This window comes from Myiozetetes cayanensis, unplaced genomic scaffold (assembly GCF_022539395.1).
Source record: "Myiozetetes cayanensis isolate MyiCay16 unplaced genomic scaffold, myiCay2020 scf19, whole genome shotgun sequence".
Classification (NCBI taxonomy): domain Eukaryota; kingdom Metazoa; phylum Chordata; class Aves; order Passeriformes; family Tyrannidae; genus Myiozetetes; species Myiozetetes cayanensis.
Genome location: NW_026087400.1, coordinates 14,437,519 through 14,455,809, shown reverse-complemented (window position 1 = coordinate 14,455,809; position 18,291 = coordinate 14,437,519). Strand labels below are relative to the sequence as shown.

General features: G+C 52.4%; 1 protein-coding gene across 9 annotated transcripts in view; it reads left to right on the top strand.

Moving 5' to 3' along the window:
- DLGAP4 (DLG associated protein 4) overlaps nucleotides 1–18,291 on the top strand; it is a 150,633-nt gene that overhangs the window by 63,090 nt on the left and 69,252 nt on the right. For 7 of the 9 annotated variants that reach the window (XM_050313506.1, XM_050313501.1, XM_050313507.1 and 4 more), the window contains one exon: nucleotides 13,637–13,730. The gene's annotated coding sequence lies outside the window, so the exon portion shown is untranslated. Of the gene's footprint in view, nucleotides 1–13,633; nucleotides 13,731–18,291 lie in introns of all 9 variants that reach the window. The other 2 variants (XM_050313503.1, XM_050313505.1) reach the window with 1 other exon arrangement.

The following is an 18,291-nucleotide window of genomic DNA, read 5'->3' as shown; positions in this document are numbered from 1 at the left end:
ATGTCTGCAGGGCACAGAGCCTGGCAGAGCTGCCCACCTCTCCTGTCCACTGTGTGCCTCAGAAACAAGGAAATACGTGACCCAGAAGGAGATGTGTGAAGCCCAAGGATGAGCATGTCAGGTATGGTCCCGTTGGAGGATTTGTGACATTGGCAGCCCACAGTGACAGCCTTCCCATGGGAGCTGCTCCGGCTGCAGCAGGTGGGTGGCTGTACCCTAATTCCCAAACCAGAGCAGGGTGCTGGCTGGGGCCACCTGGGCACCCCACAGCTCGGGAGCACGAGGCTGCCATGCTGGGACTGGGGACCAGCAGTCGTCTTGGGGTGGGGTGTTCCCAAAGCATGAAGGAGTCCACAGTGTGCAAAGGCTGCTGGTGTTCCTGGATATATTTTAGAACAAGAGGAAATGGCCTCCAGTTGTGCCAGGGCAGGTTTAGGTTGGATATTAAGGAAAATTTATTCACTGAAAGGATTGTCATTGGGACAGGCTGCCCAAGAGAGTGGTGGAATCACCATCTCTGGAGGTGTTCAGAAGAAGTGTGGATGTTGCACTTGGGGACACGGTTTAGTGCTGGACCTGGCAGTGCAGGATTAATGGCTGGACTCGATGACCTCACAGGGCTTTTCCAGCCCTAACAATTTTACGATTCTGTGATTCTGTCCCCCCTCCAGGTCACACTCCTGGTGTAGGTAGCTCACAGATCCTTTTCAACTGCAGAACCTCAGCCTCCCAAATTTGATCTCATCTCTGCTTCACCATGAACTGCACAACACAGCACTATCCAGTGCTGGTGGACCCCACAGCTGCATGTTGGGGTCAGCATTCCAGTAGACATTTTTTCCTGTTTCTTGCTATATAACAGATTGAAGAAGAGTTTTCTGGAGTCCTGGGTCGAGAGGTGAATTACTCAACATGACTGAGGCAGTGAGGGAGCTGAGAAGCTGCACACCTGTCTGCAGCCCTGCAGAGCCTGTCAGGGTGTGCTGCTGTGCCTCAGTTTCCCCCTCTGTGATGAGGGGACGGCTGCTTTCATGAGGCATTGCTGCCACATGGGCACCCAGAGCAGGGGCTGAGCTGAGCAGAGTAGATCACAGAGTGGTTTGGATGGGAAGGGTTATTAAAGACCATGCAGTTCCACCACCCTGCCCTGGGCAGGGACACCTCCCACCTTGAAGAAGACCAGTTGCTTCAAGTCCCATCCTACCTGGCCTTGAACACTTCCAAAGACAGGGCAGCCACAGCTTCTCTGGGAAAGTTGTGTTAGAGTAAATGGGTGATTTTAGCATCCAAAGTCCTCAGTGAAGGCCTCTGAGCCACACTGGGAAATGCATTTATTTTCCTGCATCCCCATTCCAGATGAGATACAGCTGGTGTGGGAGCAGAGGGGAGCACCAGCTCTGCTCCTGGTGCAGAAACCCTGTCCCAGGGCTGAGCCTTGCTCCAGGGGACACACAGGGGCTGCCACAGTTTTGGATGGCAGCTGTGGACAGTGGCTGCTGGACATGGATGTGCTTCAGGTTGGGAAATGGCAAGAATAGGTTTAAACTGCTAAAAGATGGCCTGTTACATAGAAAGGAGACCCCACAGCTCCCTAGGAAGGACCTCAGGTTTCTGGAACCTGTTCACTGGCAGTCAGGCATGTCCTTCCTAGTTGGCATTTACTTTGCAAATAGTCAGGATTTCATATTTCATCCCTCTGCTTTGGTGAGGGGCTTGGAGGGCTCAGCATTACCACCCCTTGCCCAGCTGCCTGAGCAAAGGGCTATCCTGCTATCCCTATACCCCTACACAGCTCACCCTTCCCTTTCCCCTCACGGTATCCCCTGGGGCTCTCCTGTGTTGCCCCAGACCAGTAACCTTGTGGGGAAAAAAACAGCAAAACAGAACATTCTGTGATTCTGTGGAACATGGCAGCTGACTGGAAACCTTCCAGTCCAAAAGGAGCTTTTCCACTGCACCTAGTTGATGATGGGTCCCTTGGAGGAACAGAACCGATTTTCCTGGAATCTGCCTCTGTGTGCAGGAGGACCAGAACAAAACAAATATCCTTCTACCAAGCCCACCTGTGTCTGTATGAGATGGGTCCTGGTCCATCCCAAAAGTCCAGCCAGCTCCGTGACAGGTTTTTGCCAAGCTTATCCAACTGAGGAGTAGCCACCTCCAGAAAAAAACACCATCAGGAGATGGTGAGAATTTAGGCAGATGGACTGTGTCTCTCCAGACCTGTGGGCAGGTGACGGAGAAGAGCCTCTGGTCTCTTCACATGCTGTGGTGTTTAAAAATTTAGCAGCTCTAATTTCAGGCACAGTAGGTGTCCAATTGAATTCCAGTCCTGAGGAAACAGCAGGACCTTGGCTGGACTTTGGAGATCCCACATCCCTGGGGATCCCCTGGAATACTCAGGTTGGAGAAGTCCAAGAGGTCAGAGGCTGAAAACAGGAGTGACATGGGTCCCCAGCCAGCCCCAGTGGCAGACATGGCCAGGCTCCCTCGATGGATCTGCATGGGGGTTTCCCTGCAGCCAGGGTCTTTCCCAACAGCTGGATGCCAGGAGTTCCTTATGGAACAGGGAGTGGGATCGCAGCATGTAGTGAGCTCCAAAAGGATTTAGGGGGAAAGGTAAGAAAGCATTAAATGCAGAATTCCAGTGAGGCCAATCCTAGGGGAGCACAGTCAGCCTTGCAAATCCCGAGGATGCCTAGCTTGTTTGAAAGAAAGGGGATGCAGCAGCTATTGATGCATTCCTGGGTAAACATGAGGGTGGAGAAGAAGGAGCTCAGCTAAAGGACACCAGAAGTAGTGCAGTGTTTGGGGATGTTCGGGCTGGAAACTCATGTTTTGATTTTTTAGATCCTCTGGGGAACTCACCTGTCAAGCTGCGGAAGTGAAAATCCATTTTTTTTAAAGTCAAAATGCTTTCTTTCGATACTTCCCTCCAGGATGCCTCAGCAGCAGTTTTACAGTTCCTTCCATTTAATCTAATTTTATGATACTTATAAAATTCCATCAAAGCTGGAACTGGAAGCAGTGTCCCTGTGTGTCTGTGAGGACAACAGGGCTCATCATCTTCCTCCCCTTCTCCTCTAGTTTTACTCTCTCTTCAAATATTTCTGCCCCAGTCCCTGCTATGGTCTCCATCCCACCCCTTCCGTGGCTGTCCCCCCTCCATTCGGGAGCACACAGATGATTCCCAGCACATCTCCTGCTTCCCCAGCCCTGCCACGTGCAGCAGGAAGAGCAGAGGAACCACCATGACCCGCCAGTTTTGCCCATCTGGTGTCTCCTGGCCTAACAATCCTTTGTGTTTATCGGACGTCTAGAACAGGAGCCATGTCAATGCAGCTCTTCCTCCCAGGAGTGTTCAGGGGATTAATTAGTTAATGTTTGCACAGTGCTTTCAAGATTAAGTGCCAAGCAGGATGATGGTAGGAGCAGAACTGGATTCCTTCATCCCATCTCCTTCCTTTCCTCACAGGGGCTGATGTTGGCAGCCAGTATGTCCATTCTGTGCCAGGTCATCTCTGGGTGCAAACCACGGGGAGGGGACAGTATGGGAGAGAAATCACTAATGGGGAGAAAATCAGAAACAGAACTGTAGAATCATGGAATGGTTTGAGACTGGGAGGAACCTTAAACTCATCTCGTTCCACCCCTTGCCATGAGCAGGGACACCTGCTAGCCCAGGTTGCTCCAAGCCCTGTCCAACCTGGCCTTGCACACTTTCAGGGATGGGGCAGCCACAGCTCCTCTGGGCAACCCATACCAGGCCTCACAACTGTCACAGGAAAGAATTCCTTCTCAATATCCCATCTAACCCTGCCCTCTATAATGGGAAGCCATTGGCCCTTGCCCTGTCCCTCCATCCCTTGTCCAAAGTCCCTCTCCAGCTCTCCTGGAGCCCCTTTAGGCACTGGAAGGGGCTCTAAGGTCTCCCCAGAGCCTTCTCTTCTCCAGGCTGAACAACCCCAGCTCTCTTAGCCTTTCCTCATGGGAAAGGTGTTCCATCCCTCTAATCTAATGTTTTACCCACAGGATCTTCTTTTCTTCTTTATTCCAAACTATGCAAAAGGAAAACAAACTCCAGTTTGTTCCACCAAATTCATTTCTGTCACCCGCGCCAGCTGCCCCAAGGGCAGTTGGTTCTGGGGGAGTTCCCAGCAGCTCTCCCTGTCCTGCAGCACTACAAGGGAAGCTGAGGTAGAGGTTCCCTGTCTGAGCAGGACAAGTCCAGCATGTTGGACAGTATGGCTGGAATTTCCAGCTGGAGAATTCCCACCAGCTGTACCCCAGCCCCACCTCCATCTCCCTGTACGTCAAGTCACTGCGCTCAGCTGTGTCTGGGTTGGGGAGTACGTGTTGTAGCTGGTGATGTTAATTAAGAGGTAATGGGACTGATGGAGATTTATATTCAGGCTGCCTGCTAAGAACTGGTTATACACAACTGGGAAATGGAAAATTGACCTCCTGGTCCTTTCCTGTCTTTTCCACAGCAACAGTTAATTATTGTGGCAGGCGGTGGGAGCCATGGGATGGGCTCCTCTAGCATCACTCCCCTGAACAGGCCTGGGAGCAGCTCTACGGCCTGGCTGTGGAGCCTGGTCCTCATCTCCCTCCATCCATCCCAGACCCTGATCCACTGGAGCCTGGTTCTCATCTCTTCCCATCCCAGATCCTGATCCAGGCAGTCTGCCCCTTCCTTGTCTTTTTCCAACTCCCAGCCAGTGCAGCCTCAGGGAGAGAGAGGCTGATCGTGGGTGTGGAGATTTTTAAGCCTCGAAAAGGGTGGGATGTGGTCAGCAGGGAGGAGTAGTGGGCAAGCAGATTGGGCAGCTCTGGGCCCAGCTCTGGACTTTGGGTGTGTGACACTACATCCCTGGGAACTCCTTGCAGGGTGGGGACCACGGGAGCTGGCACTGGGCACAGTTCAACAGACAGGAGGTCCATCTCCATGGCTTTCTCCATGGCTGACCTGACTCATCCTGTGCCTCAGTTTCCCCTGAGTGAGGGTGATAGTTTGAACAAGAGTGATGGTTTTTGTACTTCCCAGGATTCATCCATGTACTGCAGCGGTCTCCAGAACCAGTGGCTCCAGTGGGTACAGGATGCTCTGGTTTTCCACACTTGTGCAATGTGAATTAGTCCCTGACGTGTTTTCCTCTATCTGGCCAAGTGCACAGCCTCGTTCTCCATCCCTTCACTGTGCAGCAGCCTGGAGCCACTGGCTCCTGCCTACCTGGATCCAACTGGACTGTGCTGGGCCACCCTGAGGAACTCCCCTGGGCTGTGTGGGCTGGGAGTCCCTGGACTGTGACACCTCCATTCTCTGTTTGCAAGGAGACAGATGATGCCAGCGGGGTCCAGGCTCGAGGAGAAGCTGCAGCTGCCTGGAAAAGCACAGAAAGGCTCTCCAGCCTGCCTGGCTCTGTGCAGGCTCTAGGCTCCATCTGTGCCCTGCCTCAGCCAGCAGCAGAGAGGGGGAGAACAGGCAGCACTTCACTTTTGGGTACCTTTAACCCTTGAGTTGCAGGGGACCTGCAAACACAGCCCACAGCCCTCTGGGTAGTGCCAAAGCCCAGCTCAGCAGTCGCCCATAATGCTTTTATAATCTCTTTCTTGGACATGACTATTCCCCCAGGAGAGGGAAGGGAAGGCATGATTAATTTTCATTAGCCTTGTAAATATAAGCTTGTTTCCGCTAGTCTTGCCCTGTAATTAGGGTGCCTGCAGAAGGAAGCTGGGATTTGCTGGTGACTCATGGCAAGCTGGGCCAGCCTGGACATCCCACCCTGGGAAGGAAAAGGGAAGAGGCTGAGGCCTTTCAGAGAGACAGAGCTTCCCTTGCTCCAGAGGGGAAGGGAGCAAGGAACAGTGGTCCTCTGAGGGCAGAGGGCAAAGATCCCTGGGAAGAGGGAAAAGCCCAGCCAAGAAGAGAGAAAGCCCACCAAAAGGAAGTGTAGGTTGACATTATTCAAAGGAAAATGAAAACAAACCTTTTGGCCCAATAGCTGGATGTTGATGTATAGATGTAGGATCATTTAAGTAGGAGTTCAGCAACATGGAGATGAGATAGGGAAGGAGCACCTGGGTATTTGCTTTGAATCTGTGGGCTAAGTGATCTACAAGCAGCAGTGCCTAGGCACACAGCTGTGTCAGAGCACCAGGGAAATATCTGCACCATAAACAGGCCTCTACAGCTGAGGACACCTCTGTATCTGTGAGAGGGGCCACATGGGCTGGGATCTGAGAAGCAGAGCCTGCCCCAACACAGAGAACAGCTGCTTTGGTGACTCTGTTCCCTAACACGAGGACAAAGCATCCAGAAAGGGGTCAAGGAGGAATCCTTTTCCACAGGCCAAATTCACCTGTGAAACTTGCTGACTTGAGATATCAGAATCACAAAGCTAAGGAAGTTTCAAAGGAGAAATTAAAAAGGCTGAAAGGGGTGTGGATAGAGAGGATGTCCCTGCCCACAGGAGGGGAAGGCCAGTCTTTGGGGCCTCTAGAAAATGCAATGTCCAGGATGCCACCAGCCTCAGGCACCTCCAGAATGCCTCCATCTCAGCAGCAAGGGTCTTATCTGCTGGGTGTGGGCCAAGGATGAGGACCTATGCTGTGCTCTGCACATGCGCCCAGTCCTACAGCCTCCACAGGAGGAGCCTCCTGCTGAAGAACTAACATAGACCCCTGTCAGGGAGCAGTGTTTTCCCAACCCAGCAGATGCAGCAAAAACCCTTCTTGAAAGAGCTGTTTGCTAAGGAAAAAACAATTGGCACACTAATTAAAAGTGACTGATTAAAGGACTGAAAGGGAATTACTCATCGTAATCATTAAATGCAGCACCTGCAGAGGTCTCCTTGCTATGGGAGCGTCAGCCTCCTCCGCTCCGCCGCAGCAGCACAGCCGCTCGGCAGTGACAGGAGCGTGGAGCAGCCCTGGCTGCCACAGCAAGGCCTCTCCCCCAGCACAGCCCTGCAGCCACCAGCACAGCCCTGCAGCCACCAGCACAGCCCTGCAGCCACCAGCACAACCCCGTGGCCACCAGCCCTGCTCATCCCAAGGAACTGCTGTGAATTGATTCACTCACTGCAAGGCAGTGACAGTCGGGGTGACAGTAGGCAGAGCTGAGCAGCACAGCAACACAACACAGCTCAGCACAGTTCAGCGGAGTCTGCCCTTACCTGGGTCTGCCACAGGCAGCTTCTGCATGTGCTTCATCCTTTCCATCCCTCGCCAAGATGCAGCCGTGATCAGCACAGAGCAGGGACCTGCCCCAGGGAGGTCCAAGTGTTCCTGCCTCCGTGGTACCCTGTGGTTATCCTGGGTGACATGCCAGGAGCTTTGTAGCTCAGAGGGTTGCCGGAGCCAGGGAAGGGACAAGGCCAAGGGCTTCTCAGCCGGACTACACAAGCGTGTACCACTGTGATGAGTGGTAGTGTGGGAGACCTGGTTTAGGGACTTTTTGCTGAGATTTTGGGTGGCCACATCAGGTTGTGCACAGCCCCAGTGAGAGAAGTTGCTCTTTATCCCTTGTCAACCTGAGCAAACAGTCAGTGTTAGAGAGGGGGAGCAAGGAGCAGTGGCATGGACAGATCCTTCAGGTGTTCCTGCCACTGGGGAGCAGGTTGGCTCTCGGTGTGGTCAGGACATGGCACTTTACAGCCCACCCCACTCCAGGCCCCAGGCAGGAGCAGAATCCCAGGTTCCCTAGGTGAGGAGAGCAGCGAGAACAGTCTGTGCTGAGCCGCAGGCTGGGGTCGGGATGGGCAGCACAGGAGGTGGCTCCGAGCCAGCGCTTCTGGCCTTCTCTTTACTCCACCGCCACATTCCAGCTCTGGCTGGCTAACCCACCTCTGCAATCCAACCCTGTGTGCTCTGGCTTTGCAAATCAGCCAAGGGTTAGAAATAAGAGCCAGCAGAGACAGTGAGAGTGAGCTAGTCCCTGTTAAGTTCATGTATTCCCAAGCAGAAAGTAAGTACAACTGTAGGACTGGAAATACGCTTTTCTTTGGCTTTGGGTCAATATGCCTCCATCCTTTTCCACAGTCACACATATTAGATTGGATATTAGGGAAAATTTCTTCACAGAAAGGGTGGTCAGGCTGCCCAGAGTAGTGGTGAAGTCACCATCCCTGGAAGTGTTCAAAAAACGTATGTGGCACTTGTGGACATGGTTTGTGGTGGGGTTGGCAGTGCTGGGTTAATGGGTTGAACTTGATCATCTTAAAGGGCTTTTCCAACTTTAATGATTGCATGACTCTATGAACACCTACCAACATACCGAGCTGACAGAAATGGACCCTCTTTTCTAGTAAGACACTGTCAGTGCCACACACAGGCCCTGCTTCTACTTCCATGTCCTGCACTGACCAAGGGAGGATCTCACTTTAACCACCATTCTGTACAGATGTGTCCAATTGTTGAGCCACCATGTTCCTCATGTCCATCTTGGGTTTCCTCTTAGTTGACAGTGATGTGGCATTTGGGTCAGTCTTTACATCTCTGTGAGGCATGATGGACTCAGCCTCTTGCTGACTCCAGCTTCCATAAATCTTGGGCAGGATAAGTGCACGTTGTCCTTGTGTCCAGGGCACCTTCCTGTCAGGTAAGCAGGAAGAGGTACAGCCCCTGCTGTGTGCTGTAACCTCGTTTCCCTGCTCCCATGACCCAAACAACTCCTCTGCTGACAAGGCATCTCTCCAGGGACCTTCTGGGCTCCAAGAGAGGAGCGTCCTCCTCACAGCTCAGCAGGTCTAGATCCTTCACTTTCCATTACTGAGCTGCAGCCATCTCTGAGGTGGCAATAGCAAGGATCAGGAATGCCACACCAGTCCTTTCAAGGTCTTCTCCAACCACACCTCAAGGCCAACAGAATCACAGAGGCTACAGCAGAGCAGGCTGTGCCGTTCCTCTCCTAGACCAAGGCTCAGAGGGACAATAATCACAAGCTGATTCTCCAGTGAGGCTTTGCTGCAGAGCATCTGAGACCCCAGTTCACCAAAACTGTCTTGAATCACATGGGGAAGGGTCATCAGTTCACCAGCAGGAAAACCCTGAGCAAGCAACAACATGGGAGCAGGCATACCACCCTGGATGTACCCTTGGCTGCTTCCTCCATCATCCTGTGCCTTCATTGCCTGGAAACTCAGGGATTCCACCTCCCCCCTGCTCCCCTCCATTCCCTTGCTCTGCTGGCCACTTGCCTGAGCTTACAGCACATCTCACGGCCTTCCATGCATTGTCTTCAATCCCACCCCATCAGGCAGCAGCCCTGAGCATCCCACCCCTGAGAATGGGAGGAAGAGGGAGATGCTGGAGGGAGAAAGAGGGAGGATGGAGGTGAATGGCTGGTCACTAACATAACATAGTTGTGCTGGTGGCACAATTGTTCATTTGCATTTCCTTGGGGTGTTGATGCTGATATTAATTCGAAGTAATCATGGTGCCACTTTCTCAGTGCAAGAGCAGCATGCAAAGCGAAAAGCACACCAACATGCTTCTTTCTCCAGAGCTTCAATGGCATCATTTAGTGTGAGGAACCTGCTGGGTGAGGGGAGGCCTGGCACCCAGACATTTTCTTCCTCCCACACATCAAACGTGCCAAGGGGTGCCTGGATTGGCACTGTTCTTGGATGTCTGGTGTACCCTTAGAGTGCTGGTGAGAGGCACAGACATGATGAGCGATGTCAGCACTGGACAGATACTTCCATCCCAGTAGCTACTGGTAATGATACAGGATTCTGGGCACCTCTGGTGGATATCTGTGCACCCAGGAGGGATGCTGAGAACATTCCTAGCAGATGCTGATGGCTTCCATGATGGACATGAGTGGCTCTAGTGGTACACAGTGCTACTCTCCATCACAGCATAGAGCAGGACAGCAATAACAGGTGACAGCGATCAGTGGTGCTGATGCTCTGGGTGGCTGGAGGCAGCACTGGCCATGGATACTGGCTGTGCTGGTGGCTATCACAGGCTCTACACAACTGAATCACTGGCTCAAACCTAGCACAGCTCACTAGTAGCTGGAATTCACCTTTCCCATGGAGAGAGCTGAGAAACAGCTGGATGGTGTCAGTGCAGTGGCTGCTGATGGCTGTCTGTGGGACCTGGACGTGCCACATGTAGTCCTGTCACAGTCACACAGTGCTGCATCCACACAGTGCTGGGAGCAGTGGGCTGTTGGCAGTGACCTGCCACCTCACTGACATCCTTGAGCTCAGGAATGTCTTGGTTTGGGGTGGGGAGTTGTTCCTTGCCTTCAAGAGCTGATGTCTCCTCAGCAGAGGGCTCCCAGATTAGGAGAGGATACATGAGCTGCACTTTGTGGATCAGCATCCGTCTCTGCTTTCATGGCCCTGGCCCAGACCTGGCAGCAGGAAACGCAAGAAAGAGGTGTTTTGGTGTAAAAGACAGATGAGCTCTGGGGACAGATGTGACTGCCCTGCCTCCTGTTTGGCTGTCCAGGGCACGCGCCTTTCCTTTAATCATTCTCTCTGCAGTATTGCGTTCAAGTGGGAAGGTGATGAGGGTTTGTACCAGATTTAGGAGGGGGGTCTTCTGATTTTCCCAGGCTTTCCATTCTTCTGTCTGTTGGGGTATCCACCATGAGAGCCTTTTAGCAGACAAAAAGTCCTCTTATTCTCTACTTGCACTGTACCTATCCATCTATCTAGTCTTTGCTTCCTTGGAGTACATTCTAAGGAGGGCTGTTTGAAGGAAACACAGCGTCTCTGCCATAACGCAGGCATAAATGCACCTGGGATGTCTGTAATCCCCCCAGGCATGAGTTAACCTGGGGATAAAACCCCTGTTGCTGGATGGTGGCAGATGACAGAGTGGGGTCTCATGGGCACTGCAGTGCCCATGTTTCTGTTCTGAGTACAAAGAGCTGCTGTCTCATCTCTGGCACTAGGGCACCAGTTTGGTCATCTTTTGCATCATCAGAGAGGCAGTCAATCCCAGCACTCAGATCCAGCTTTCCTAGAAAAAAAAGCCAAGGTTCATATCCTTGTCCTGGCTTTCCATGCATCCTCCCAGCCAAGAAACTGGGGTTTACTTATATTAATTCCCCCTTGAGCTCTAGGCAGGCCTTCTTAAATCCAGATGGCCTCCTCTGTTCAATTTGGAATGAAAAAGCTGTCCTAGGAAGGCTGACTCCTCTTTTGAGTTCCCATGCCATTCCCATCTCTTGCTTCCCAGCAGCAAGAGGCTGAGTTCCTCAGTTTGTCCCAGAACCTCACAGTGCAGGACAGAAAGGCTCTGATATTTGTTGATGTAAATGCCAAATAGTATTTAACCTCACTGAGTAGGTAACTCAGGCTGTGTTCACTGTGTGGTGCATAGGATTTTGAGGACACTAAGAAGTGCTGGGGTTTTTTTCCTGTATTTATTTACCTGCCTTTTCCTACAGGGGGGATTTTTCCAGTTGTTTGCAATGTGGCTGATGGTGGATGGCAGGGAAGGAAGGAGCACAAGGCTTTAGCTGCAGCACAGTAGCACCTAGTGACCAGGTGGGAGAGGTTTGCAGGGTTTCCAGCGTGAGCTGCTCGAGCAGGGGTTCAATGAGCAGCATCGGTAGGTGAGAGTCAGACGCAGGTTTTGGCAGGTGCATATCTGGGACTGTCGTGGTTTTGCCTTGGCTCAATTTACTTTTATACCTCCCATACAATTACTATTAGTTGAGAGAAGGTTTATGCAGACAAAAAGAGACTGAATTGAAAAAAGTATGAGTGTTTATTATTAACAAACTAAAACTAAAGAATTATATTTACAACAATTCTACTTAAGTAAAAGGTATTATGTATTTACAGAAGATACTTCTCCCCCCACCTCCCTTTATATCAGTCCAAGGAGGAAAAGCAGTCCTTTTCTGTTCTCGGAATTCCAGCGCTCTCTCTCTCTCTCCAGTAACTCTGCAGCACTTTCGTCGCAGCTGAAATTTCTTTATCTCTCCCTCTGTGTTGGCCTCCAGGGCTGGGCCTACCCCTCTCCTGGGTTAAAACCGAAGGTTGGGGGTTACCCAGGTCCTGAAGGGCCTCCTTCCATAGGCTTGCAAGGGGACACTTGCCTATTATGGATTTTCTTCCACAGGGTTACAGGGGATAATGATTTAAGAGTTTACTCCTGTTTCCCTATGGAGGTCCCTCCCCATGGGAGAACAGTCCTTGATTGACTTCTCGGCATGGGTCTAGTCTGGATCCCTTACTCGGATCCCAATATCCCACCTGAGCCATTTTCTGCTCCAGCGTAGGTTCTCTCAGGATCACAAATCTCCAGCACCAGCAGTATGGATCCCACACATGGATCCCAACATCCCTACCCGAACCGTTTCTCTGTTCCAGCGTAGGTCGTTATCCCCCTCAGGGTCATAAATCTTCAACAGGATTCTGCCTCATCTGAGCCGCTTTTACTCCAGCATAAGGCTTTCTCTCTGTTAAAGTCACAAATCTCTGGTGCATCCACAAGCTCCTCTGTGAGCCGCACGGGGGTCTCTTCACCCCAGCAAACTTCTACAGGTGGCAGGGTTTTATTTTTCAGTCTTTACCCTGCTTAAGGGAGAGAGAGCGAAAGGGAGAAGAACAGCAGCTCTCCCCTCTTCGAACTTTTCTTCTCTCTCCTGTTGCAGCTTCAGCTGCCAGTTTCGACCTTGAAGTCCTGTTATCTCATGGCTGGAATTCTTCTGCAGCGGTTTCTCGTCTAAGCAGTTTGTCTTTTAAACCTTTTTTTTTTCTTCACTCTCTCACAAGAGAGAAGAGAGGCTTCAGTGCTGCACCTGCCACCCCCGGCCCAAGCCGGGGGAGGAGGGGGCCTTGGCCCTCCTCGGGCCCACTACCCTTTTACATGGCTGCTATTCCTAATTTCAACTGCGCCACAACCTTCTCTTCCGTTTTCTTAAAGATGTAATTAGCAAAGGCGTCACTAAACTTTTTGATTGGTTTTTTGTCCGGAAATCACCTGGACAAAACCATCCTCAGCCCCAGCGATGGGCTGGTGGGCAAAACCACGACAGGGACACACCGAAGGGAACACCAAGGCTGCCATCTGCCACCCCAGTCAGGTATTTATCCCCAGGATTTTCCTTTGTGCCTCTCCAGTCTCTGCTCTCCCAGGGCTCAGCTCTAAGGGGACAACCCAGAGGATGAGGCACAGAGGGTTACAGGATCCCCCCTGCGCAGGGCAGTGGGTTCCTGGCATGGCCACAGGCTGCAAAGGAGGTCCTTAGGGGGTTATTCCATGGCAAAGAAACAAGGGCAAGAAAGTCAAAGAGCACTTTCCCATGAAGGGGATCACCCCAGCCATGAACCCTCAGACACAGAGCAGGATCATTTTGGATGTTCTCCTCCCCACTTGGCTGATTTCCAGCCCATCCTCTCAGTCCACGTGACACACAGAGGGACATGGGACTCACTGCCACATCTTCCCCAGCTCCCATGGGCATTGCCTCTGATTCCTTACATAGGGCGCTGTCTCCTGTTTGCCCTGTGCCTTTACTAAAACTGAACTGGCACAATCTCAGTGTGAGGCAGAACTGTCCTGTGTTTACAGCATCGAGCCTGTGCTTGGGATGTTCATCAGGAAGGTGCCTCTCTGATCTCTGTGACCTGAGGATATTTTCTCTTTTCTCTCTGCCCAGCAGGTCTTCATGAGGGACAGCCCTGGAGCCCAGAGGGACACACAGTGCACAGAATGCTGAATCTGGCCTAGTCCTCTAGCCCAGCAAGCTGTGAGAGGTACGGTATGGCCCAGGGGTGACTTTGGGACTACAGAAACAGGGATGGGGGGGACAGACCCAGTTGTGTGTTTGTGGACAAGGGCAGTGGAGCAGAAAGGAGGAGGAGACTGGGGAAGAGGAGCTGGAAGGGTGATTCAGTGACAATTCTCCAACCATCTAGTTGTGAATCCTGCAACACACCCCTCGCAAAATAAAGTTATGAAATCTCATCCTATTGCTATAGTAACGTCACACCTCCGCGCTGACCCACTTTGAGACAAAGGAAGTGTTCCCGAGCTCCGAGCATGCTGGAGGCTGTGGATGCTCCTAGTCTGTGCTCTGAAGGAATGGCAGAGGGAGCTGCTGGCTTTTCCCTCCTGCTGCTCTTTGCCCCAGGACCCTCATGCAACAGGAGCTGCTTTGTTTAAGCACTGAGCAAATCCGCTGCCAAAGAGCAGCTCTATCCTGCATCCCAAATGAAGGGAGGGCCCTGCCTAGCATCATCTGGACCTGCCTGGCTTCATGTGGACATTTAAGCAATGGGACCATCTGTCCTGGAGCAAAGCAACATCCTTGCACAGCAGCAGAGACCTGGTGGTGCAGCAGTGACAGCCCTCTTCATTTGGAGCATGCTGTAACTACTCTGCCACAAACATCGAGGGCAAGGAGATACAGAATCATAGAATCATGGAATATCCTGAGTGAGAAGGGACCCACAAGGACCATCGAGTCCAACTCCTGACCTTGCACAGGACACCCCAAAAATCTCACCATGTGCCTCAAGAGCATGTCCAAATGCTCCTTGAGCTCTACCAGCCTTGGGGCTATGACCACTGCCCTAGGGAGCCTGTTTAGTGACAGCCACCATCTGCAGGAAGAGTGTTTTCCTAATCTCCCCCCTAATGCTCCCCTTACACAGCTCCACCTGTTCCTTTGGGTCCTGTCACTGATCACAGAGAGCAGAGATTGATGCTGTCCCTCCACTGCCCCTCATGAGCAAGCTGCAGAGCCTGATGAGGTCTGACCTCAGTCTCCCCTTCTCCAGGCTGGACCTCCTCAGTGTGGTCCTCAGTGCCCGCAGTCTGGGGACTGCTGCTTATTCTGGTAGCACAGTGAGGCAGGAAGACTCAGATGGGGCTTGGGCAGAGTGGTAGCTCAGAAGGCCAAGCAGAGTCTCTGCCTTCCTCTGTGTCACAAGTTTTCAGTTCAGATGTGGACTCCCTGGGAGCCATAGCATAGGCAAGGTCAAGAGTAGCTGTGGTAAGGGCTGTGCTCCGTAGGGGTCTTTGCAAACATTCTCCCACCCCCTCCAGGCACCTTGAACAGCCCTGACCAGAACGGGTCGGTTTTGATCCAGAATGTTCTCATTAGCTGCTTTTCCACATGAGCAGGAACATGCCCCTTGTGGTCTCCAGCATGTGCCCTGAGTGCCCTGTAAGGGAGCAGAGGCTGCAGGTGGGTTTCAAAGACAAGGACACGTTTGCTGCCCTGGTCCTTCCATTCCATCCACCTCATCAGCTCTCCTGCTCTCTTCCTGAAAACTGCCTTTCTTATCTGTCTCATTTGTCTCATTTGACCTACTTAATGCTTTGCATTTCTTGCTTCAGAGCAGATCCCATGTCATGGAGAACTTTGAGAAACTTCTATTTAGGGACAGACAAATAGGTTGCGAAGTTTCTGGGGTTTTGCTCCCTTAAGAGTTGATTATATTACCAGTGACATCAGTATGGAAATAAGTTCTCTGTGTCTCTCAGGAGTTCATCTGCTCCTCCAGCTTAGCCAACACCTGAAGTTAAAAATCTCTGTCATATTACAACCTTTGACTTTCACAGAATTGGGCTGTGCTAATACAAAAAAAAAAAAAAAAAAAAGCATTTAGAGCATTTAAGGAAGACAAATTATTCGTCATCTGTTTTAGGATGGCACCAGTCAGATCCCATCCCTCCTCATCACCCCAGTGTGCACCAGCAGGCAGTCCCAGGAGACATGGCCCTTGGCCTGCAGAACAAGCAGGAGACCACAGGTGTGGGTGGCAATAGGGCAATATTCAGCAACCACGAGGCCTGAGGAGCTATGAGCAGATCCTACATTCTAAAGGCACAAGCCATTTATTCAGATGTGAGGTGAAACGTGAGATTCTTCCACTGGCACACAGCAGTGCTGAGGGATCAGTGCTACACACTCCATCGAGCTCACACCCCAACGCGGCCAACGCTGGGGTTTGGTCCATCTGGTGAGAGCTGCCTGGCGGGGGGTTGAGGATGGGCTGGGTGAGCCCCTGGCACACCCTCAGGCAACGGGCAGACTAGTTCGCTAAAGTGATTCCCCATCTCCCAGGGAGGGATCCCTCACAGGTGAGATGTTACTTGCTGGAAGCTACTGTCTCCCCTGCATTGCTGTGCAGAGAGTGTCTGGTTTTGGTGATGCTGTCACAGTGGGAACATCCATGTGACATTAACTCCTCCTCAGGAGCCCCTGGCTTCATCCCAGGATGGGCAGTGCTGCTGCTCAGCCCAGGGCATCCTCTACCCCAGGACAGAGCTCCCCAGGCAGCAGTGGAAAACATCCCGGGGAGCAGCGAGCGGCAGGAGGAGGCTGGAGGAAGGTCTGTTGTGTAATGAATTGTTCTAAGCAGAAGCTGGCTATTTTTATCCCCCGCGATTAGATTCTGAACTCTGAATCATCATTAATGCAGGGCTCTGGCAGCCGGCGGCCCCCCTCGCCGAACGCCACATCGAGTGTTCCTGCTAATTCAGGGAGCGTTTGACTCCGCGCGTGTGGGCAGACCCGCGTCACCTACACCACAGTACACAATCTTTTAAGCTTCTTGCAGCAGGGTGAGGGGAGGCATTTTTCTTCTGCGGGTTGTGAATCCTCTATTCCTTCCCCAGCCGGTTGTTAGCATGCTGCTGGTTTCTATATATAAAAGCCACCTCTGTGTTTGCAGCCAGCTTGGATGGCTGGGCCAGGGTTTACGTGGGAGACTGGTATGTGGAGCCCTGGAAAAGCTGATTGGCAGAGGGAAGGACTAGATGACTCCGAAGGGTGCCTGCAGCCCCGCCAGTCAGGAGTGTCTTCTGAAGGACGTGTGCCCTGAGCAGTCCCATTTGACACGCTGCTGCTTCTCCTGATGCTTCTGCCTGTTTCTCCTGAGCGGCACCCAAATGGCTCCTGCTCCTTCATGGCCAGCCCTGCCTCAGGAGTACATAGAATCAGAGAACCAGAGAATTATCAAAGAGTTTGGGTTGGAAGGGGTCTTATAAACCATCTCATTCCAGGCAGGGACACCTTCCACTGGATCGGGTTACTCCAACTTGGCCTTGGACACTTCCAGGGATGGGGCAGCCACAGCTTCTCTGGGCAACCCTTGCCAGGGCCTCACCACCCTCACATTGTGATATTTCTTCCCAGTATCCCATCTCACCCTGCCCTCTGTCAGTGGGAAGCCATTCCCCCTTGCTCTGTCACTCCAGACCCTTATCCAAAGTCCCTCTCCAGCTCTCCTGGAGCCCCTTTAGGCACTGGAAGAGGCTCTAAGCTCTCTCTGGAGCCTTCTCTTCTCCAGGTGAACACCCCCAGCTCTCCCACCCTGTCTCCAGAGCAGAGGGGCTCCAGCCCTTGGAGCATCTCCATGGCCTCCTCTGGACTCACTCCAGCAGTTCTGTGTCCTTCTGATGTTGGGGACCCCAGAGCTGGAGGCAGCTCTGCAGGTGGGGTCTCACCTGAGTGAGACAGAAGGGCAGAAACCCCCCTCACCTACTGCTGGCACGGTCTGGACCGAGGTCTTGCTGTGTCTGGTGCAGTGACTTTGTGGTGCATTATTGTCCTTTAGATGGGATGTGACAGTTGGGGATGAGAAAGCCCAGCTCTCCCGAGGGGTGGTAGATCCTCCCCTCCATTTAGTGTGGATGCAGTATGTGGGCCGTGGCTTTGGTGTTTCCACAGGGAATAAACTTAGAAGGTGTTGGAAAGCTCTGCAGATGGGAATAGCGGGAGATCTATGGCAGAGCTGTGAGGGGGAGGCAGAGAGCAGAGGGAAGAAAGGGAAGCTTTTTGCTGTGGTTTTGAGGAGAAAGAAAAATCAGAGTCACAGACTGGTTTGTATTGGAAGAGACCTTAAAGCTCATCCAGTCGTGGCTGTGTCAGCAGAGGAGGGCAGCCAGGGAAAGGACAAGGAGTCCTTGTGTGGAAGATGTGTGCCAAGGGCAGGGGAGAAGAGGGGGTGGGCAGCAGCACCGAGCCAGCTCCCACTGCTGCCTGTGGAGGGTGAGATTAGCCACCAGCTCAGTGCTCACAGCTCCCTGGTTCCACAGGAGCATAAGCTCCCACGCTCAGAGCGCACCCCACGCTCACAGCCTGCACCCCCCAATGTGCTACACCCAAGGAGCAGAAATACAGATGAATGTGGGGTTCTTTTGGAGCTCCCTGTGATCTGCCAGGCTTGCTGAGAGGGAGCTGCCTTGCCTGGTGACCCTCAGCACCCCCAAGACCCCTCTGCCACACGTCAGGCTGGCAAACACCAGCCAATTGCAAAGTGAGATCCTGGAAATGGATGGAAGTAGAGAGCCTCGAGGTGTGGT